Below are 25392 nucleotides of genomic sequence, written 5' to 3'. Positions count from 1 at the left end.
CAGCACCAACTTCAAGGATTCTGTGTGAACCCTCTGCTGGGCTATATAGCTCTCTGACATTGGACAGGAGCTCCTATGTTTCAGTTAGTACTGGTTCGGTAGCAGGACCACTTCACATAGCCACCTGTTATCAGGCAACTGCACCCAACTTATGGCAAGCAGAGGTTATCATATCACTTGCCCTGTGTTGTATCTGAAAGTTACTTTTCCCGTGCCCTCTGATAGCATTGATGTAATAGACCACCTAATGCCATGTCCTCTCTCAAGCAGATTGTTCACCTCTACCTCTCACTAAGACATGGTGATGTAAGGCTTGGATAATGACTTAATTTTTGCATCAGTGAATGGTAGCTTGTGGGATACAGATTTCTTATTGCATACCATATCTCTGTATGAGATGAAACAGAGAAAAGACACAAAATTGAATATATATATATATATATATATATATATATATATATATATATATATATATAATATAAAATACACAGTCAAGATAGCCGTGAACTCAATAATGTATGAATGTATGCATCCATCATGCACACAAAAGTTTAAAAGATAATGCCCCTTATGTCTAAATAGAAGTTGGGACGACCCCCCCCCCAAATATTACTAAAATAGCAACGGTAAATAAAAGTTCTGTAATGCAGAGAACTGGTTGTGTAACTGTGTAATATTTCACAGCATTAGCAATAACAATTCACAATGCACAAGTAGAAATGTAGAAATAGTGTCATCTCCACTACTGTGGTGGGGAGCCAGGCAGATATAACAAACTTAACACATTTCTTTGTGCTAACCCATGTAAAGATACCTGACCTTAGTATGAATTTATACTACACTCGTGCAACAGCTGGTCAAATTCCAGTATAATAAAACCAACAAAATATAGTTCAGGCAGCATTCCATAGCAAACTTTTGTAATGGAGACATAACCAATATATACATGGGCTAGGCCAACAGTAAATGATAAATAAAAAAAAATAAAGCATGAAGATAAAATAAATAGTTTGTACTTTGCAATTCACCCTTTTTGTTATACTAAAAGCATTATGTAAGAAGTAACAACATATATTAACAATAAAGCAGTGTAGAAAGTAAATAATTCTTTAAAAGTTGTGTGTATTTAAAAGTATCAAGCTCTATTAATCCAAACATTCTCCCTGCTATGATGCAAGTGCATTAGCTACATGAGTGCCTTTATATAGTGCAGTATCAACTCTGTGAGCACTCAGTGAGAATTGTGAATATGCCAGTGAGGTGTTAAATCATTAGCATTCCTGAATACCACAACTTGCAATAAGTGCAGAGAAGGTACACAGGATGTAAAGAACTACAAGAATTGATGCACATGGACATGCACATGCACATGCCCTAGCACTGCAAGGACAAACATTGAAAAGTGTTACCTGCTAATGACTTGCAGATGTCAATGATTAGACTGACATGAGGAAAAGTCAGTGTTTCACAGTCTCCCCCTCTTACTGAGGGTGTGTCAGGGGGAAGAGACTTACCAAAAAGTTTGAATGTACATTGACTGAGATGTAGGAGATCAACATTCCTAACATTCGAATGCTGTTTTAATGGCCCACAGTTACTGTTTCTTACTAAGAAACATTGGCATATTCAAGGGAGTGCATTAAGCATTGATACATATAACATATTCAATAAAAATGAGAATGTATTTCTCTTAGGAAAGCACAGATAAGGGAATAAGGCACCCTAAAGAAAGAGAGGAATACACTTGCAGTGTATGCACTCTTTGTTTAATATTGTGTGAAGGATTTATGTCAGTTTATTGAAAAACACATTGTTAAAATGCACATATGGTCGACAATGCAGTTAATCAAAAAACTAACACAGCTGTAGAATACCTGCCAACTACACAAACAAAATTTTTGCAGGAACAAGCCCCCTGCACCACTCGCACCTACTGCTAATTATTTATAGCAACTCTGCAATTGTACTACAGTGGGGAAAAGGGCAAATTCCCTGATCCCTACCGTACCACAATCTCAGCCAGAACAGTTCAATAAACCAAATTGTTGACCATATGGTCTCAACCATATGGTTTCTGACAATTTGGTTATTTGATAAACTGACATAGATCCTGTATGATTACATGATTATTTTACCTGCTGGCAATATCTCACTCATCAAGACATTTACTGGTAAATGAGAAATGATAACTGCCATAACTTGTTTCTGTTGCACTTTCAATATGACTTGATACAGTGTTACATTTTGAGTGCATGTGACACTTTTTCTCCTTGCTAATATATGTCTTTGTCTGTGGCAAATATGGGAAATAATCTTAAATGACTGTTCTTAATACCCTAGTTTGAGGGTTCAAATCCATACAGGTTCTCTTTGCAAGATAACAAAGTTAATTTAACATCAGAAATGTACACTTAAGCACCTGTTTCAAAATGTTTTTTTTCCCTTGATCATATGCATGCCATTTGGCATTGCATTTTGTTGACTTAGTGGTCAGTAGCAGTGAATGACTGATCACTTCCCAAGGATAAAACTTGTAAATTTGGAATGGCATCAATAGCACAATTGAGATTGGATTTGCTGTCCTTTCCTCAGCACTTAGGACAGTACTGAGTGAAAAAAAAAAATCAGATTGATACTATTAGTGACCACCTCCCAGCCTTTATTCATCACACTACCAACTCTTCGCCTCACCAACACCAATACATTCTAACTCGATATCTTAGTAACTTTAACCCCATAACCTTCTCAAACATATTCAAACAAATGGACTTGTAAGACCTTAAAACTCTCCCTCTTGATGTTGCTATTGACTACTTCAACTCTGTCTTCTTAGATATGCTAAACTCTCTTGCCCCCATCAGAAAATAAAGGGTAAAAATAAATACTGCTCCTTGGTTATCTAAACATACTAAACAAATTATGCATCAAAGGGACAAACTATGGAAGCTGTTCCAAAACAATAAACCGCCCAATACCTTGCTCCAATATAAACAACTACGTAAGCAAGCAAAACAACAAATCACTAAGGACAAAAAATCCTATTACATCAACCGCCAGTCAAATAATAACAATAACCCCAAGAAATTCTGAAATTCAATAAACTCTCTCCTTAATCCCAGCTCCAAGAATAATCCCTGTCCTGATCCAAGTAAATCTGACCTAGAACTATGCTCAGAATTTAACTCTTTCTTCATACAAACAATATCTGACCTAACCAACACCTTCCCCAGCAATAACCCATCTGTCCCTCCATCTTCTCCCTCCAATTCCCCCAATAACCCTCCCCTCAGGTTCGAGCTCAAACCTGTCTCAACTAACTTTATAAAAAGACTTCTGTCTAAACTTAAACCCTGCTCTAATGCCCCTGACAATATTCCTTCCACTTTCCTAAAATGTGTTGCAGATGGGATAGCACTCCCAATCAGCATCATTATCAATAGATCTATTAAGGAATCTTATGTCCCCAAACTTTGGCACTCGGCGTACATTCTTCCTCTTCACAAAGGAGGCAAGAACACCAACATCACAAATTTTCGCCCTATCACTCTACTCTCACCAATCTCTAAAATCTTAGAAGAGTGCATCCACCACCAACTTATGCCTTTTCTAACCCAAAACCATCTTCTTACACCAACAAAACATGGCTTCCGCCCTGGCCATAGTACTACTACTGCTCTACTCTCCTTCTTAGAAACTATCAATCAAGCCCGAGATTCAGGTCACCTGGTCTCTACTGTTTTGCTTGATCTCTCTAAAGCATTTGATACTGTTTCCCATAAACACCTTCTCCTTCACCTCTCAAACCTGCATCTCTCACCTAACTCTCTATCCTGGTTCTCTAGCTACTTATCAGATAGGTCTCAGGCAGTCAAATGGAAAAACTCCATCTCCTCCTTCCTACCTACCCCAACTGGTGTACCACAGGGATCCATCCTTGGACCCATGCTATTTAATATTTTCATTAATAACATTCACATTGCTATCCCCAATGCCAAAATTATTCAATACACAGACGATTCAACCTTAGTCTGCTCTGCCTCAAATATCTCTGAACTGCTCCTCAAAACCCAAGCTGCTTTCTTAACCACTGAAAACTGGATGCGCCAAAATCACTTCTCCCTTAACGCTAACAAATCCGAAATTCTCCTCTTCTCCCCCAGAAAGTCCTACTCCTATCATAAAGATACTTTCAAAGTCCTTAGTCACTCCAACTCCCCTATTGAAGTGGTTCCCTCTGCCAAATGTCTTGGTGTTACAGTCGACAAATTCCTTAAGTTTGACATACATGTTCAACAAAATATAAAGAAAATCCACCAAAATCTAGGTATGCTATATAGGAACAATCGCTTTCTCTCTCACTCCACCAGGCAGACTTTGGCCACTACCTACCTTTTGCCCTCATTATTATATGGAGCCCCTCTCCTAACCAACCTGTCATGCTCTATCTCCTCCAAACTAGAAAGCTGCTACAACAAAATCTCTAAATTTGCCTCCAGCAGTAAAAATTCCACCCATCATTGCCTTTCCCTTCAATCTATAAACTGGCTAGAACTACCAAACTACCTAAACTATCTGCAGCTCACCACAGCACACAGACTTATATTTCATCCAACTAACTGTCCTGCTCTAGCTAACATCCTTCCATCCTACATCCCCAATAGAACTCTCAGATCTGAACATCAAAACCTGATTGCTATAAACAAACCTAAAAGTCCAGCTGGCCAACTTCTCCTCTTTTTCACTATTGGCAAGGCTTGGGACTCTCTCCCTTCATCTCTAAGAACAATAGCAAACTCTGAAAATTTCAAAACTCAGCTTTTCAAACATCTGTCCACTAAATGGAAATGCACCTGTCTTCACCCCACCTAAAAACTATCCAAGAACACAACGATATCCTACCTAGAGTGTACCCTAGCACTCAAAATGTCCTACAGCTATTTATCCTTGAACCCCTTTGTGCAAATATTGTAAATAGATTCACAGTTTAAAACGAGTGCATGCAAAACATCTTCTTAACTCTCTTCTTTATGTGTATATATAATGCATTTTCCCAAATTACTCTATAACAATAGCTTTATAATTGTATAACCCTTTAGAAAAACCTTAGTGAATTTGTTTTTGACTATTTGTAATAATGAATGTTCTTATTGTGTAAACTCATCTCCTCAATGTATCATTTATATTTTTCATATTTTTTGTAATTTGTATTTTTGGAGCTTTTCTCCCCGGGCCTCCACCCAAAATGGGTCCTCGGGGCCCAGTGGAACTCCCCGGTAGTCAAAATATCAATAAATACATTGTCACACACCTATCACTGTCACATACTGTGATGTATTGCAGTTAGAGAACAATACAGGTGATGCAGGGTTTAAAACATGTTCATAGATCATTTTACTGAGAAAGGTCATTATAAACCTGGACACCCATTTTGGCATATGAAAGTGTTGAGGTGGGAAACTGAAGTAAGGTCAGTATTGACTAAAAGTGACAGACAGATATGTCATTTAAAATTATGTTGATATTAATCATGTGTGCTGTGTGAAAAAATGAAAGCCTTTCTGCAGTTCTCTGTCCATTTTTCTATTCCCATGGCATTTCCTGAAGTCCTGATATTGCAAGACATACTTGATAGTAGTGATGTGGCAAGGAGATGTGAGAAGGCTGAACGTGTCACAGTAATGCAGTAGTAGCTCTCCTCATTGATAGATATACACTGTGATTCATGTTACTTCAAATTGTTATCCGAAACAATTTTTGTGAATGCTTTTGGTAAATATTGCCTTCTACGTTTGTGTGCCACATGGCAGTATGAAATGAACTTTCACGGCTTAAGAAAAAAGTGAAAAATTTAGTTTAGGCTGCCTTATGTATTATAAATGTGCCTGACTTTGGTGCATGGCACTCAGCACCATGGAAAGTAATGACTGCAGCGAATGCACCCAACAGATTTACTGAAATAAGGCACATGGTGCATTTTTCAGATTCTGTTCACATTTCAATTATTCTCAATATGTAATTGTTTTATTATTTTTTAATCTGCATTTGCTAGGGAAAATCAGGCTTTATTATGTAGGACAAGCAGTCCCAGTAATTGTGTGCTTTCATCAGAACTATGGACAGTAATGAGTGACTAAATTCCACATCTCGGATAACTATATTCTTGTGGTACAATGTGCAATGGATGTGAATTGAGACAAATAAGAGAGGTAATACAGGGTTCAAATACAGTTAATTATTAATTTTGGAGAAGGTGGTATGAATACATATTAAACACTTTTTTGTATTAGTGTCTTGTGTGACTTTTCACTGTTCTCTGTATTGCTAATAGCATGTCAACTGTTGTCTGTCCACTTTCACATCATTTGTCACTAACTACAAGTGTGGTAATGTGTTCCACAAATGATATATCTGATATTGCAAAGAGATGTGAGAAGGATGAATGTATTACTTGAATTCATTTCTTGCTCTGTTCATTGCTGTATATATCCATTGACTGAATTAATTTCACTTTCAGCTCTATTCTCTCTCATATATTCATTTCTAATAACTTTTGCATTTGCTCTTCATTTGGCAGTACACAGGTGTGCTTCACTGTCCAAGGAAAAAGGTGAGGAATTTAGTTTAGGTTGCCTTATGTAGTACAAACAAGCCTGGCAGTGTTGTACATCTGTCAGTAATATGGATAGTACTCACTGAAGAAAACGCACCTATCACCTAACTTTTTCTTTGGTACAAGGTGTAAGTGCAGTGACTTTAACTAAAGAACGCAGGTGATTAAGGGTTCAAATCTAGCTAAAAGATACTTTTCTTAAAAAGGGCATTAGAATTTAATTTCCCACAAAATGTTGAATAAGACTGTAAAACTAAAGACAAATGATAACGTCAGACATGTTTATTGCAAGCAATGCAAAGCAATGCAAGCTTGCATAAGTAAAATTTTCTATGTACCATATATCATTAATGCTTTACATATGACCTCAAACTAATATGTGTACAATTTTTAAACATGTCAGTGATGATATTTAAAATTATCTTATATATGTATGATGGGCACAGTATTTTTGTTACAATCATCATGAGTCATCACATATCCTAACTATGTGTTTAGGAAAGTTATGTCTTGGGAAGTATGTATGTAATATAAACTCCAACCTGTATTACTCACTTTATACAACTATGTTCATCTGAAGTATATTTACAAATAGAAACAATGTTTTTTACGCAGGAATGTATTCCCAGGACTAATTAAAGTCATAGGCCTGTCTGATATACATTTGCATTCATTCTGAAATTAGCATATTTTTAATTACCAAGCTTAGAAGGAAGCTTTCCTGTGGCAATTTTTGCATACTTTATACCGTGGCATCACAATATGTAAATATTCCTCTTTTTCCTCCTTCCAAACTGCAAAGATTAAAAGCCATGCCATTAAGCATTTCATTGTTAAAATTTGGAACCTGTGTCAATAGTTTGAGTATCACACATGGTGAAGCTGAATGCCATGTTTCACACCTTTACTGCTATTTGATGTAAGTAGTGACAATGTGTCTGCTAAGGAATCTATATGCTTTTAATTGCACAAATACAGTTGGCAAGACTGTGCACTTTTGTGCACAACCAGTTACACTTGAGATCTGAATTAGCTGCCAGTTCAGACATGTCTTGTTAGCTTGACATTTGCAGTCATAGTTGGCGATGGAGAGAATGATGCTTAAATTATGGTACAGATGTGGAGTGTTGAGGAGTCCAGGATATTTGTGACAATCCTAGCAAAGTACTACAGCTGTAGGCTGTGTGGGAGGATTATACCAGGTCTCAGGATAAGGCTGAGGCTTGGAATAGCTTAGTTAATTCTGCCTTCTGTGCAACTGGCATTCCCTGCACTGGGAAACAAAGTCATCATTACTATAGTGACATTAAGAAGCACAAGCAGGACCTCCTTAACTGAGGAGGCTGAACTGAGGACTGTGAATGCCCCTCAGTTGTATATGTATAATGACCCATAGCCTGTCTATAACATGGCATTAAATATTTAGCCAGCTGATGCAGTTACTCATTATGTTTTCAGATATATTTATTTTATTTTATTTTTGAACTGCACAGCTGCAGAGTAAACAGCTGCAAACTGTAAGGTGCACCTGGAGAGATTAACTCTCCTCAGAGAGGCATGGGGTAAGTCTGTCATAGGTCCACATTCAAGCCAGAAAACTATTTTCAGTCTCTCAGCCTCTAGCATTTTGTACAGGCATACCTTACCATTGATATCTAGCCTGCATGCATGTGGCATTGGGAACAGCAGTTTAATTGTGTGTGTGGGTTCAATACACAGAAGCAGCAATTACTTCTTATTACAGGACAATATTTCTAAAACATTAACAGCAATGATATATGAGAAACAAATCAAATGTAGTAAATGCAATTATTACACTTAAATGCATATATCCTACCCATCAGAGTGAAATAAAGGCTGCTCTTTCGTGTATCCTAGCAGTGAACTTTCTTTATTTTATGACGTGCTCATACCTTAACATATATGAATGTAGCAAAGGTCTACAATACTAAATTATCATAATTGTTGATGTTACCCCCAAAACTGTATATAAATAATGTGACATTACACAAATCTAATTATCTACTTTTTGTTTTCTCCACTCTATCTCTGTTTTTAATAATATATTTACATTCTTCTGTTTTCATATCTTGCTGCTGAAAACAAAATGACCAACACCACAGAGAGATCGAACAACCACTGTGATTCAGACCAGCATACTTCCCGAAATGGCAGCACAGGCACCTAGCACTTCAGGTTCACAACCTTTCAGCATTGCCTCAACAATCCCTGCCCAACCTGCATCAGGTAGCTCTGCTCTGGCTGCTGGTGTAGTGGCAACCTCCAGGAGCAGTATCAGTGGATGTGGCAATTTTGTCACCAAGCAAGAGCAGATAGGGCTGGTGGAGGATATCATGTAGAGGACCCTTGGTGCATATATTAACAGGCTGGAAATGTTCTGCATCAGTTTGTTAAAATTATGCCACATCTAGAACTGACCCAGGCAGCTGACACAGGAGACAGTGATGACAGTTCTGAGAATGAGGACTAGATTCTCACTGTTCTCAAGCTGGACATGAGTCCACCTCTAATGTCATCTACCTATCCCCAATCACGGTGTCCACTAACCTTTTGTCTCCATCACTATCGCTGTTATCTTGTATGTCCTGTATGTCTGTGTATGCTTCCTAACCTACCCTACCTACCTGAACCTATCTTTCCTAAGCACCCTCCACAACATTCCACTCTCTCTCTCAAATAAAGAAAAAAAGGTAATCTGTCCCACAAAAAATTGATGCCTCTATGCATAGCTCTCCACTTCACCTGTGTGTCATCTTGACAAACTTGTTTTGGTCCAATTGGGCATACAACATTACTTTATTGTTGTCACCCATCACTGGTGTGGTACCACTCCAAAGTCATGAAATTGTATGTACAATTGTACATATACATTGTAAAGAAGTGGATAGTTATGGTGTTCTCCCACCACCCTCCTGCAAATTCCTGTATTATTTCCCCTGTGTCTTACCCTCTGTTTGCCAACCTTTTTTTCACCACTGTCCAACCCCTTCACATGTTTAATCTTATGAAAAAAATAGATTCACACACAATACACATGGTCTTAAATGCTCCATGGAAAAGGCTGAAGCTAGCATAGCACAACAACGCTGAGTGACAGTGAATGCTGTTTATCTCCTTGTTGCAAAAGATGATTTTAATTTAAACAACAATGGTCTGGTTATATTCATGTAAATGTTCTAAATCCACTGCTCTATGAGAATACAGGGTAAACAGAGACTAAAAGCAGTACTGTGAAACAGTTAATAGGTTCATAGGTGTATACTAGGCTAATGACCACTAGGGCCCTTTTAAGCCTAGCTGTGCAAGCCAAATATGACCTACAAATTTAATTGATATAGAGGTGATTTATTGACTGCTACTGTCCATCAGAGACATAGGAGACAGATCAGTATGACTTTCTGATTACTTATTCATTGGTCTGAGTTGTACTAAAATAGGGATAGGGAGGAACTCTACTTTAGATGTGTGGAGAGCCTGATCATTGGTCCGAGTTGCACTAAAATAGGGATAGAGAGGAACTCTACTTTACATGTGTGGGGAGCCTGATCCTGAGAATGGGAATTCTCTGAGAAATGTATCTGTGTCTCCAATATGTCCTATTTATGTTGCAAACAATATTTAGGTGTTTTAATCTTGTAGTTCTGATACTATATGTTTGGCAGATTTGCAAAAAGTTCATCAAATCCGGGTCCAGGGATGCCTTGTATGCTGGGCAAAGATCACCTCTCAGAAGAATGTATAATAGTGAGTAAAGAGACAGGGTTTTGAGATCACCACTGTAGGACATTGCATATATGCCTTGTATTCTTTTTTGTAATGAACCTTTGTGGATATTCCAGTTGCTTCATGTGTCTAGTCAAGCACATACCAAAAGGGGCATCATAGTCTATGATAGATCTGATGAGCACCAAATACAGTGGTATGATGACCTTGCTGGAACGAGATGGCATTCCCTTGCTTATAAGTTAAACAACCTACAACCTTGGACACATGCTGATCGAAGGCTAGGTTACTATTTACATGAGTTCTCAGATCCCTGACTAATAAATTAACTTTTAAAGGTGTTTTGTTGATGATGAACTCACCTGGGTTGGTAAACTTCCCAAAAGGTACTTTAATGCATTTCTTAGTATTGAGTTTTAAGCCATGGCTTTGGCACCAAGCTTTTATCTGTATTAGACTTCATGAAGGGTATTCTCATCTTGAGGGGATATAATGTAACAGTTGTTAAGCTGCTGGATATGATAAAGTAAGAGGTCCTATGTGGCATGATGAGACACCTGCCCGGTATGTTGAATGATGTTTTTGCATAGCATCGTGGGAACTATTACAGTGTAGGTCAAATTATTATCCATGACATTTCACAGTCATATCATGTACTTAACTGCAAGCATCTGTATTTCTCTCCACATACAACATTTCAGTAACATACTATTTAAATAGAGCAGCAAGGGATTATTTGCAAAAGCATTCAAGACCTGACAGGGAGACTTATTAAGCCAACCTTATCCTCCTTATGTCTTCATTTTTGTTGGACTCTTCTACTGCTTATTTCTGCCTATAGCCAGCACTTTATTCTACAGAGCATGACAGATTAATTATGATTTCATAAGTAAGAGTAACATACCATACAGATGTTCCACATGTACCAGAGAACAGCTCTTTGCATCTGTCTTGATCTCTCTCTGTTCAAGATTTCTGCCTCAATAAGTTGTCACTGTGCTTTAACTGTATTACTTAAATGTTGTGCAGTAGTAATTTCTTTGCAGTATAAGATAATGCTCACAAGTATATATAGATTTTTGAGTACTTTCAAGGTTTCTAATCCAACCATTAGCTAAGTGTTGCTATTTTTGGAAGAATATTTTATATGTAATTCTTGCCTACATGTTTTTATGAGCCACCAGTATTCTGTCATAATCTACTTTGTCCCTGCCTTCATCTAATCTTGTCAACATATCTTCTCCCTTCATTATTCTTCCCCCTCTGCATTTGTACAATGTCTGGTGCTGGGCAAGAAGTACAACTAAGGCTGAATGAAAGAATGAAACATATGGCAGTATTTTGTGATTTTGTTTTTTTGTTTGTTTTTATTTATTAGCTTTTAGCCACATTAGTCTGTTGTACTTTGAGCCACTGTACTTAGCTAGGTTTATTCAGTTTAATGTACTATTCAAAAAGCTGAAGAGTTGAAAGTACAGATTACAGAGGTCAGTAGGGTACTGAAGATGAATACATTACATTGTCAGTTACTAAAATTTGCTGTGAAATATGAACTATCAAAAGTATGACTTCCTATGTGTTGTGCTTAGATAATATGCAAGATTATTTTTTATTGGAATTCTCTAAAGGTTCAAATCCAGAGGGATAAAAAATGTTTTAGAATATTTTGTCTGAGTCCTGTGGCTATAAATGTTAGCTACACCTTTCCTTAATGCATCATTATCCTGTTCTTCCCTTTTGTCTTGTATAGATCCTGCATGAATAATTATGTTGATAAATCAAAAAGTAATACAACACAAATATGTGAATAAATGACATGCACTACTGTGTTATAATCCCTGTATTGTATATTATTGTCTCCAGCAGTCCGGCTCTTTTCAACAATACTGTGACATCCAATAAACCTCTGTGATTCAAAACTGTTTCCGTAATCTGTATTTCTACCAGCAATAACATGCTTGGTCCTTCACGTGTTTCATAATACACCTGTGGCAAACATATAACGATTTACTGAAAGCAACTGTCAAGACAACGGTGTGAATCATGCCACCTGACACATTTCCACAATCAGTGTTGTTTCGTAGCCCATCAAGTTATCACGTGGTTGCATGTGTATACTGCTTCTTTGCACAAAAGTCAATATAGAGTACCATAAATATTATTAATTCCAGTTCTAAGTTCAGCACTTTAGTATGTAATTATACATGCACTAATACTTTGCCATTAGCAGCAGCAGAGATAAATATTAAAAAAAGAAAACAAATAAGTATTGATTTAGGTTGCACAATGTTTGTATGTCTGTACTAATTTTGTCAACGGGTTATCTTGATTTCAGAGTAATGCTGAATTAATTAATTCAGTAGTTAAATGTATGTCTCCTCTCCAGTAGTTATACGTTTAACTGTGTTACAGTTTTGGTTGCATATTCTCACATAATCCACTCCTGTTATTCTGCAGTGCACTGTCCTATATAGAAGTTGTCTGTTTGTCCTGTTAAAGCACATTTCACAGGTATGAGACAAGAGAAGTGTGTAATCATCCTGGAATGAAGTGGCAGGAAAGTTTTATTGATAATCCAGAGTTGTACAACAGTGAATTTTTTTGGCATCCCACACTGTGAAACAAGTACATGTCACACACAGTAACACAATGCACATGCAGGGCAGTATCTAGATCAAAGTAGAGGCATGTAATTACATGGGATAATCATAGTGCTGTTATGTTGTCTTAAGCACACACATGCACTTGTTCCAAACCCTGCTATGCACAACACCAGCTGTTACAAACAGTGGCTTGTCGATAAGTACAAATGTGCTTTTTTCACATTCGTAAATTCAGACTTGCCCTCTGGTGCTTGAAACTAATACTGTGCTCGTTAGATTGTGTAACTAGATAGGTAGGAGTTTTAATGCTTATCTTGTGAAACATGTGTGTGTGTGTGTGTGTGTGTGTGTGTGTGTGTGTGTGTGTGTGTGTGTGTATGTGTGTGTATTGTATCCAATACCAGTGAGAAGAATACATTTAACTTTGCAAACAGCTCCCTTATCCTACTGTTAACATAAACTTATGTGTGTAATACTTGGTTCTGCATCCACTTCCTGTGGGTAAAAAATCATTTCACTTTACACACAGCTCACTTATCCCAGTTTTTACAGAAACATCCTCTTCACAACGCACTGATGAGGTCATCTTGTAAATAATGCACACTCCTGTTAATACTCAGACTTTTCAGGTGGCACTTCTGACTAAGACTTTGCTCTTTACATTGTATAACTAGACAAGTAGAAATTTCAATGCTCAAAATCAAAAACTTGTGTGTGCATATGTAACACGTGGTGGTGTATTCACTTCCTGTCAGGAGAATTCATTTCAATTTACAAGCACTTCCCTTATCCTACTTTTACAGAAGCATGTCTTCTGTAATACACTGATGAGGACATCCTGAAAAAAGTGCACTCTCTCCCCTTATGAGTCAGACTTCTGTTGTGGCACTAGTAACTAATACTGTACTCTATAGATTGTATAACTAAAGAGGTAGGAGGTTTGATACTCAGTGTTAGGTAGGTGTGTGACTGTTACTCTATTATGCTGTTATCTTACTGCTGCCTGTAATTCCTAGTATAACAGATGTCTAATCTGTTCAAATTATCAGTGGAAAACTTGTAATCATTAAATGTCATCTGAATTGTGTTGTTATTTGTCACTCATGCATATTGACTGTTATTGTACTACCCTTTAGTATTTACTTGTCAATATAATACTCATCTATTACAGACTTATATGTGATAAACCCCTTTCCTATGGGTACCACTGGCATTTATTTGCAAAAATATGTCCATTTATGATGTACATGGCAAACAGCTGTAAGTTCATTTGTTCTTGTGTATACTTGTGAGGTGGAGAATACAGCAGTGATATTGGCTTGCATGCATACATATATTTCCTGTATATACATCTCATAACGTAGTACCTGCAGTCTATGTATTCACCCCATAATGCATTTTCTGAACATGTCCTCCAACACAGCTGTGCTTAATCAACTTCTACTCTGGAAAACATTTTAAACAGTTAGATGATGCCATCACCCCCTCATCCTACCTTTCACAAACACATCTTCTGTGCAACCGACTGATGAGGTCATTTTTTCTAAAATATACTGTCACACTTTAAAAGCCAGACTTCTCCAGTGGTGCTTGCATTTCTTAAACTATTCTCCACTATGTACACTCTGTAATTCCCGTCCATTGATTTTATTACCATTTAAATTCTTGACCCTGCTACATACAGAACAGTTTCCACAAGCATGCGCCCCTTGTCTAACAATTGTCCCATCCCCATTCAGCACTTTCTTCAAATTAGTATATCTACAATATGAGAAAGTAATATGTTTAGGAAACAAATGTTCCACTATGGTACCAACATAGTGTATACCAAGATTCTCTAACTATCCTTTCCAAGGTAGCAGAAAAAGGGGAGAATTTTTTCACAAAAAAATAACTTAGCTTCCCTATTTTTATATCTCACATCCCTCCCATAAGTTCCACAGTACATGTTGTGAAACTCCCTATTCTGTCCCAAAACTTTATTCCTGGCTTCCAATAATATGAATTCTGAATAACCATGTACAGCCAATCTACTATGAACCTCATGCAAGTAGATATCCTTCAATGTTATATCTGATGAAGTTTGATAAATTCTCCTAAACTCTCCATAAGGTAAAGATTTAATTAAGTGGGGAGGATTCATGCTATTTGCATGAAGAAAGTTGTTGACAGACGTCAGTTTCCTATAAGGTCTATATTGAACCTTGTGCCCACCACGTAGATAAAGTTCTACATCCAAAGATGCTATGCTCTCAGAGTTCAATTGACAAGTAAACTCTAAACCATGTGGATTACCATTAATATGTTTCATGAACTCTAAAAACCCTTCCTGTCCACCTCTACACACAAAAATCAAATCATCAATAAGTCTCATAATATACCACATCTCTTGAAAAATTCTCATAGGGGTACATGAATTGCCTCTCAAATTCACTCATTATAAATGATGGCATAAGATGCCCGATCACTGTTCCTCTCTTTTGCAAAACAGTTCTATTAATTTTGTGGCGTTTCTTTTATAAGTTAAAAAATGACGATGCAGATATGCATTATACCATTCATCGCTCAAAGGCATTAACTATTTTCAAAATAGTTATGCTTTATATTGCATGTCTTCATCCAAAGCTTTCTTTATTACTGCAACTATTTTAATCATAGTATACAGCTTGATGGCAGATGACAACTTCCATAAAAAATTCTTACTGTTTGGCATGCTACCAGATCAACAGAAAATTTGACTGTTACTCTATTTTGGCACTTTTTTGTGTGTTGTTACTGTTGAGTTGCTGTTATCTTACTGCTGCCTGTAATTCCTAGTGTAATGGATGTATAACATGTGCAAATTACCAGTGGAAAACTTGTAATCATTAAATGTCATCTGAATTGTCTTATTTGTCACTCATGCATGTTGACTGTTATTATACTACCCTTTAGTATTTACTTGCCAATATAATACTTACCCATCTATTGCAGGCTTTTATGTGATAAACCCCTTTCCTATGGGTACCACTGACATTTATTTGCAAAAATATGTCCATTTCTGTTGTACATGGCATGACAGCTGTAAGGTTCATTTGCTCTTATGTATATTTGTGAGGTGGGGAATACAGCAGTGGTGTTGGCTTGCATGTGTACATATATTCCCTGTATATACATCTCATAATGCAGTACGTGCAGTCTATGTATTCACCCCATAATGCATTTTCTGTCTTTGCTAAGTGTTATCTCAACTCAGCATTTTATTGACATGTATATCATGTTCATAGGTTCATAGGTAGGTACTAGGCTATCAGCCCTAGGGCCCATACAAGCCTAGCCAAAAAATGTACCCTGGCTTTTGCCACCCAAGAAAATTATTTTCCTATGCCCCTGTCGAGCAGAGCCACATAAGTGATCCCCGGGGTGAATTTCCCATTTCCCATCCAATCATCAAGATTTTTCTTGAAGAGTGCTAATGAGGAGCTCTGTTTGACATAGATAGGTAGTCTGTTCCAGAGTATGGGAAGTCTCTGGGACAGGAATCTATCCCTCCAGCATGTTCTGTTTATTGTGGTGACAAGGTTAAGGTCCCTAGAGCGTGTAGCTCGGATGGATTGGGATTTCTTTAAGTGGACCATGTCCAACAGCTCTGGGTTTGACATAGCTTTGTATGTTAGGCAGAGATCGCCCTTGAGTAGGCGATATGCAATGGAGTAAAGCTGTAGTTTTTTGAGATGGTCGGCATAGGGCATCTGTTTGAGGCCAGTAATCCTCTTTGTGAGGTATTTCTGTGGTCTTTCCAGTTGTTGTAGATGTCTTGTGAGGTACATACCAAAAGGGGCATTGTACTCTATAATGGGTCTAATGAGTGATGAGTAGAGGGGAACAATGACCTCTTTTTTCTGGATGAGAATCCTTTTGTGATGAGATGAGCCATGTAGAAGGATTTCCTGACCACTGTGGCGATGTGATTATCAAAGGAGAGACTACTGTCCACCTGTGTCCCAAGGTCTCTTATCACATTTTCGGCATTAAGTAGACTACCAGCTATGTGGTAGTTCATGGGTACAGAGTTTTTACCAAAGGGGATGACAATACACTTTTTGGCATTGAGCTTCAGGCCATGGCTTTGACACCAGGTATCTGTCTCAGTGAGGCCCTTTTGTAATTTGTCCACATCATTAGGAGTTTCGATTATGGCTCCTAGTTTGCAGTTATCTGCAAACTTTGTTAGCCAAAGACCTTCTGTGTTGGCCTGCACTTCAGAGAAGTAGTTACCAAACAGGAGAGGACCCAGGACTGAACCCTGTGGTACTCCACTTGTCACTGGTCTGATGTTGGATTTGGAATCCGCTACTTTCACAGTGTGAGTTCTGTCCATGAGCCAATTGGCAACCCATCTTGTGACATAGGGATTTATACCTAGTTTAGTGAGCTTATCTATAATTCCAGAGTGGGGGATGGTGTTGAAAGCCTTGGCGAGATCTAGATAAGCTGTGTGAACCATTTTACCATCATCTATGGCTTTGGTGACTGCTTCAAAGAAGTCAATCAGGTTTAGGAGACATGATCTGCCTTTTACAAATCCAAACTGAGTAGGGTCCAGAGTTTGGAGATTACCAGTGTCTTTGTTTATGAGTTCCATGATGATACGTTCCATGGCCTTGCAGACCAGGCTCATCAGGCTAATGGGGCGGTAGTTCCCGGAGTCCATCATGGCTCCCCCTTTGTGGAGTGGGATAACTGTCATGGTGCACCATTCAGTGGGTACAAAGCCTGAGGTGAGGCTATGATTGAACATGGTACTTAGGTAGGGTGCCAGTTCATTCTGTAGTTCGTGTAGAACACAGCCTGGGATATTGTCAGGTCCCATGCATGCTGTGTTTTTGGCTTTGGAGAGTGTGTTTTTTACCTGTGCAGCCATGATTATAGGAACTTTGCATTCTTCCGGTATAAAGATGGGCCCTCTAGGGGGTGAGAGGGGGGTAAAGTTAGCACTAAACCTATCTGCTAGGATGTTGGCAATATCAGTTGGTTCTGTATATTTAGTGCCATTATGCTGTAACTCAGAGCAGATCTGAGTGTTCCCATTTAGATTCTTGACATAGCTATAGAATGCTTTGTGGTTATTTTTAGAGTCAGTGGCAATTTTGTTTTCGTAACTAGCTTTGGAGGATTTTATGAGGGATCTCAACTTCTTACTGAGGTTGACCAGGGAGTTCCTCCAGTCATGGGATTTTACTCTTTTTTGCAACAGTTTCTTTCTTCTGTTGTAGAGTTTGTTTATGGCAGAGGACCCCCAGATAGGCTTCCTTTTTTTGGAGGATAACATCTTGGTTCTATTAGGGATAGCATGATCCATGCACTCATGTAAGTGCTTATAAAGTGCATTTGTGTAGGATTCGGCAGTCATACCTCTATTGTCCGTCTGCATGGGTGTCATGAAGTTTGCCACTTCTGTCTTAAGAAGTGTGAAGTTGGCTTTTGAGAAGTTTTTTACGATGGTTTCCCTAATTGGGGCTGGGGGTGGGATGTGGATGTCTAGGCTGATTAGCTTGTGGTCGGATCTGACCAAAGAGGAATTGACCTCTGGTGTGGAACACCGGTTTCCCATGTTGGTGATGACCAGGTCTAGGATATTGCTGCCCCTGGTGGAGGTGTGAATAAGTAGATCCAAGGCATTGGAATTTATGAATTCTAGAAAACATTGAGCAAAAGAGTTGGTACATAAGTAGTTTTCCCAGTTAATGGTGGGGTAGTTGAAATCGCCCATTATTAGGGTGTTGGGTTGTACCCTAATACTTTCCAGTGTATCAAGAAATGAGGAGTGTGAATCCTGGGGCATGGTGGGGAGTCTGTAGCAAGCTACAATTTGGATTGCGGTCTTGCCCAGAGTTAGTTGCACTTGGATAATCTCGGCTGCATTATGCTGTGCAACTAGCCTGGAGGTGTGGATATCCTTAATGAATATGGACCAGCCTCCGCCTTTAGTGCTTCTTTCTGGGTTAGGTGGCCGAAAGGTGTGGTATGAATTGAAGCCTGGTAATGCAGGGGTGCTCTCTGGAGCTTTGAACCAGGTCTCTGTCACTGCACAGATGTCAATGTTCTCCATTTTAAGGAGTGCCTCGAGTGAGTGCATTTTGATGTTTAGACTTCTAGCATTGAGTAGTATTACCCTCAGATTTTGCTTGCTTGTACCTGTTACGGTGGTGAATTTGTCATTAGAACCTTGCCTAAAAAAGGCACTATAGGGGTGGCAAGAGTCTTAGCCAGTATCCGGAATCCTAAGGGCAAGAGGTGCAGGCCATCTCTGGCAAAGCATCATGGACTGTCGATTATGTCATCCCAGGCAGACAAATACTGGATCCCCTTAGAATGACACCAGAAGCTTAGCCAATTGTTGAAGTCAATCATTTTGTCCTTGTACTGTGGTATCATTCTGGGTGATGGCAGGATGCTACTCAGGGTTAGGGTCATACCTGCCTGGGATACAAGATCGGAGAGCTCCTCCATGTCTCTTTTCATGTAGTCCAGGGAGGTACATCTCAGGTCATTCACACCAACATGGACAATGACAGTGTCATATTTGTACTTATTGTGGAGTGATCTGAGTGCATGCGTTATGTGGCGGATCCTGGCACCTGACAGGCAGCTGACAGTAACTTTCTCCTTGTTTAGTCTAGTGAGTGGAACATCAGTGTGCCTGACTATAGAGTCACCTATGACTAGAGAGTTGGGTACGTTGTTATGCCTTATGGGCTGTGGTTGAGTGGCACACTGAGTTTGTGGGCTATGTGTCATTTGGGTTGTGTTGGGGGTGGAGTTTGCTTGCGTTTATGCTTTGGATGTCCCTGATGCTTGGGCAGGTTTTTATTGAGAGCCTCTGCGAATGTAGGTGTGTGTTTTGTGTTTCTATGTGTGTGTTTTGGTGGTGTGAGTTTTGAGGGACTATGTGATGAGTGTGGTGTGGTGCAAGTGTTTACCCTCTCCTCTTGACTGTCTAGTCCAGTCTTGGGTGAAGAGAGCTTTGCTTCCAGTTTGGCTATATAAGTGCATCTTTCACAGGTTGTAGTGTTGGGTGGTAGGAGGAGAGGGTTGTCTGTGTACATGAGGCAATTGCTGCATTGCCCCAAGATGCCCAGATTCATCAGGTAGACAGGAGAAATCACTGGGAGCTGACCTTTAGACATGCCTGGATAAGTGCTTATTTATTAAGTACTAAAAACTGCTTTCCACTAGACAAGTGAGGAAAGTTGAGTGCTGTAGTAATTTGCAGCTTATGTAGTGCTTACAATGAGTTCTGAACAAGTGCTGAGTTCAAAGAAACAGATTTGAGTGCTGAAACTAGAAAACTGGCTAGTTATAAGAAAAAAAAACTAAGCTAGAAGGCTTCCCTCCAATACAGAAGGGCTTTGGGGCTCAGAAGCCTACAAACAGTCTATACCACTTAAGAGGAAAGGCAGGAAACAAGCTTAATTTTTTTTTCTTCTGTTTCCCAGATGCTCTCTTTGTACACAGTAGGAGTGCCTGAAATCAGAATATGATTTCACTGCACTCAGTTGAGTAAGCAAATGAGATGGGCCCAGAAGGAGTATCCAAACACAAATTTACAAGAGGGGCGGGCAGTTTCAAGGCCACTAAGATTAACACCAAAACAAAAACAGGGAGGGTGGGTGGAACTAACTGAAGAGAAGAGTCAAAACTTCTAGTTCAGTTAATATATATTCCTGCAACATAGTTAAATCAATTTAAATAGTGTATTCTTTGAAAAAAGTGCAGATAAAGGTACTTAAATTCTCTTATACGTCCAGTTGAATACAGCTAGATCTTAGCCGGCCAAAGCTGAGGTTTTTAAGCAGAAAATATTTCAAATTGTACCACTTAAATAGGCAAGGACAGGAAATCAAAGAATGTGGCTACCCCACACCTGTAATTACTAACAAACAATAAAATTCAGCAAGCACTGACAAGAGCAGAGTCAAAACTTCCAGTTCAGTTAATATATATTCCTGCAACACAGTTAAATCAATTTAAATAGTGTATTCTTTGAAAAAAAGTGCAGATAAAGGTACTTAAATTCTCTTATACGTCCAGTTGAATACAGCTAGATCTTAGCCGGCCAAAGCTGAGGTTTTTAAGTAAATCCCCTTTCTTATAATTTATATATCTCTCATATCCTTTTGTGAGCACATCCATTTTTAGTTATGTGGATAGATCATGCATTGCGATCATGCATTGCTTTGGCATTAATTATCACTAAACAAAATGGAAGGATTTATGCTAGAAATATTTCTTTGACACTACAGCACATTTGCCTGCAGTATATAAATATTATTTTATTTATTTTATTTTACATTTGTTGACCGGGCTAGTCCAACTGGATATATGTCCATTTTCAGCAGAGGCCCGGGGTGAAAAGCTCCACATGCAAGCATTTGTAAGAACAGGTACAAATTAAGCATGTATATAATATATACATCAAAAATCATTAGATATTAACTACAAAACAGAAGTTGAGAAATAAAGAGTGTGTTTTGTTAAGAGTTTCTTAAAGCTAAAAGTTGCGAGTACCTAGATACACAAGGAAAGCTAGTTATTTAAAGCAGAAAAGTTGAGAGTACCTAGATTCCCAAGGTAAACTAGTCAGGGTTGCTACAAGGGCAGAGCCAGTGGGTTTTGAGGTGTGTTTTGAGTTGAAGCAGGGAAGAGAGGAGATTGCTGTGATATTGTGAAGAAGAGTGTTTCAGGTTTTTTCTACTGTGTTGGAGAACAAGGATTTGCCGGCTGAGTTATTGGGTTTACTAGTTGATATAAGTAGTTTGTCGGAGGAACGAAGGCTTTTAAGATTGCAGTAAAGAGTGATAAGTGAAGTGAGAATGGGAGTGTTTGTGGGTTTGTAAAGAATTTTGTGGGCTAAGGAGATCTGGTGAAATAGAATTTGGTTTTGTAGTTCAAGCCATCGTAGTTGCCTTAAGTTTTGGCAGTGATGTGTTCTAAAAATAGGGTTAGTGGCAAATCTGGAAATATTGTTGTAGGCAGCAGACAGTTTGCTGAGGTTAGCTTTGGACACTGAAGTGTAGATAGGAGAGGCATACAGGAGAGTGGAAATAAGATGGGTCTGAGCAATGGAAGTTCTGGCAAGTGGAGTAAGAAATGGTTTAATTCTATAGAGGGAGCCTAGTTTTCTGTTAACTAATTTTATAGTATTGTTGATGTGAGTGTCAAAGGTCAGATTGTTGTCTATCTCAACTCTGAGGAGTTTGGTAGTTGGATCGGGTGATATGTTTGTGCCATTATTTGATGTGACACAGAAATTCAGTGGAGAGGATTTTCGGGTTGGTGAGAAGAGTAATAATTTGTTTTCTTTGGGGTTCAAAGTTAAGCATCATTTTGAGGAACCACATCTCTACGGTTTCAAAAGTCTTTTGGGTGAGAGAGTGCAGTACAGAGGGGGATGAGGCAGAACAGATTAAAGTAGAATCATCTGCATATTGTATACAGGTGGCAGGAGAAATATGAGTATGAAGATCATTAATGAAAATTGAAAAGAGGAGAGGGCCAAGAATTGAGCCTTGGGGGACTCCTAGAGTAATGGGGAGGTTGTTGGATAAGTTATTATGCCACCGCACAGCCTGTTTTCTGTTGTGCAGGTAAGAGTGGAACCACTTAATTGAGCTTGTGTCTAGTGCAAATGATTTAAGTAAGTGTAACAGTATTTCATGATTGAGGACCCGCGGTAGTGGTGCTGCGGTAGCGTTGTCGCCTCACAGTAAGACGCTGTCCGGTTTGATTCTCAGCTAGTGCGTCTTCTGCGTGGAGACATGCGTGACTGGGCATACCTTCGTTGAAGGTTGTGCGTCAGGCCTGGCAAGCCGGTACGTAAAAAATCAACTGCCAATCATTAGCAGACCGGAGTTCCGCTGTGGCGACCCTTAACCGGGAAAAGCCGAAAGTCACAAACAAACAGTATTTCATGATTGACCATATCAAATGCTTCGGACAGATCAATAAATATAGCAGAGCTAAGGGTATTATTGTTCCTATTTTTATTGATGCAGACTGTGAAGGAGAGGAGGGCAGAGGTGGTGCTATGGTAGGGTCTAAAACCGTGTTGACAATTAGCTAGCAGATTGTTAGTTAACAGGTGATTCAGAAGTTGCTTCTGGACACATTTTTCCATGATTTTAGCAAGAGGAGAGAGCAAGGCTATGGGTCGGTAGTTAGAGAGTTCAGTTGACTTTCCACCTTTATGAAGTGGAATAATATGAGATATTTTCCAGAGTGAAGGAATGTAGCCTTCTTCAATGGTTCTGTTAATCAGGGTGGTGATGGGATAGGTTAATGCATTAGTAGCAACTTTTAGATACAGGGCAGGTAGATGGTCAGCAGATGGAGAGGATGGCTTAAGTTTATGTAGCAGAGAATGAATGAGTGAAGAGGGAACAGATTGTAGTTGAAATGTGGGAATGGGAGTGTTAGAGGAGGTGGAAAGACAGGAGATATCAGGGGAGAGTTGATTGGAAAGAGACTGGACAGTTTCAGTAAAGAAGGTATTGAAGGCATTGGCAGTCTGTTTGGGGTTATCTTGGGAGGTGCCTGCTGGGCTTGGAGTGTCCGATTGGCCAGGCTTCATGAGATTATTTATTCCCGCCCAGAACTTTTGTGGGTTATGTAGGTTAGCCTGTTGCATATGGCAGTAGTAGTTTCTTTTATCAAGAATTACTGCTTTTTTTGTAATGTTTCTTATTTGTCTAAAGTTGAGTTGGTCAGTGGGATCTTTAGTACTGCGGTATTTGGACCAGAGTTTATTTTTCAGAATAATCTTTTGCCTTGTGTCCTTTGTTAGCCAAGGGGCGGCTTTTGAGGAAAGTCTGATGGATCTTGTGGGAGCATATGAGTCAAGAATAGATAAGAATTTAGAGTTAAAATATGTCACTGCATCATCCAGTGGGAGGTGTTTACGAGGAGATCAATTGCAGGACCTAAGTTCTGCTGCAAATCTATCAGGGTTAAAATTTTTGTTTGTTCTAACCATTTTGTATTTTGTTTAATTAGGGGTATCAGTTTTATGTCTAATTAGGTAAGTAAGGGCATGGTCACTTATATCTTCAGGCAGCATACCTACTGCATATGTTTGGTGGTGGCTATTTATCAGGATCCAGTCTAAAATGCTTTATTTGTTGTTAGGTTTATTTGTTCTGGTAGGGGAGAGAATAGTTTGTGAAAAACCATGAAGCTTTAAGAGGGTGGAAGGGTTATCTGAAGAGCAGGTATTCCAGTCTATATTGATATCCCCAAGGATTATTGTTTCTTGTGGAAAGTGTATGGCCAGCCAGCTAAGGATTTCTTCTAAGGTACTACTGTTGTTGCCTGGGGGCAGGTATATGCAGATTATATAGATGGATTTGTAGGCATTAATCTGGAGTTTGGATATAAGGATTTCGGCATTACTTTCAGAGGGAGATTTATCCTGTAAAATAAATTTTACTCATTTCCCCTCCACTCTCAAATAATTATGCAGCACAACCATTATGTGTGTACAGTTTCACTTCCCCTCCTCTTCAGAATTCTTTCCTTTATTTACCCTTAATATTCATGACTACAATGCATGCTCTATTATTAGCTTGGCTTGTAGGCTAGTTGTTTTATTTACTTTCTGTGTTCGTGATTGCGAGTATGTTTCCTTGACCACATACACTATTGCTCGCCACAAAAAGGTGCTTGCAAATCTGTAGGTGTGATGTACAGCACACATATTTGATTAGCATTGCTGCTCATTGTGCTAACATGCTTAAATTGTGCAATCTTAATGTGAAGCCTACATGATTGTTAATGAGTCTCTGGGTTTATTTTAAATAAATCTTTCCTCCTACAGAAGACCCATAAGTCCATTTGCATAAGTGGGGCAAATTTACCCTCAGTGCTGTACACTTCATGGGTAATAAAAATAGCCTTTAAAGGAGAAAAAAATTATTCAAAACAAATTCAAGCAACTGAAAAAGAAAACCCTTAACATTCAATTTGTCACAAAAATGTGTAACAGCTTCCAGTACACAAATGGGATTGACTGAAGTGTATAGATTGGTAACAAAACAAATCATTCTGCCTTGCAACATTTTCAACAAATCAGTGAAGTGACTTTTATCTCTAAAGTAAGATGGGAGAAAAGTTACTAAAGGCTGAAGTCATAAGTCAACTGCTGGCATCATTTTGAAGAGTGATGTTTCTAAATTTTGCTTCCAAAATTAAGACTCTGTTGCTGATGTACAGCAAAAGAAGTTAAGGATCAGGTAACTTTACTACAGTCATCTATGAAATAGCAAATGTAAAGAAGAAAGGAGTACAGAAATGGAATAGATAGATATGCAGGCTCATAGGAAGATATGTCAGAATGAGAAAGAAGAAGGGATATGGAGGAGGGTATTAATAAGAGTGGAAATGATTATAATTAGAAAT

This window comes from Protopterus annectens, chromosome 1.part0 (genome assembly GCF_019279795.1).
Source record: "Protopterus annectens isolate FY-2018-M chromosome 1.part0, PAN1.0, whole genome shotgun sequence".
NCBI lineage: Eukaryota > Metazoa > Chordata > Ceratodontiformes > Protopteridae > Protopterus > Protopterus annectens.
Note: the sequence above shows the minus strand (reverse complement) of the source record.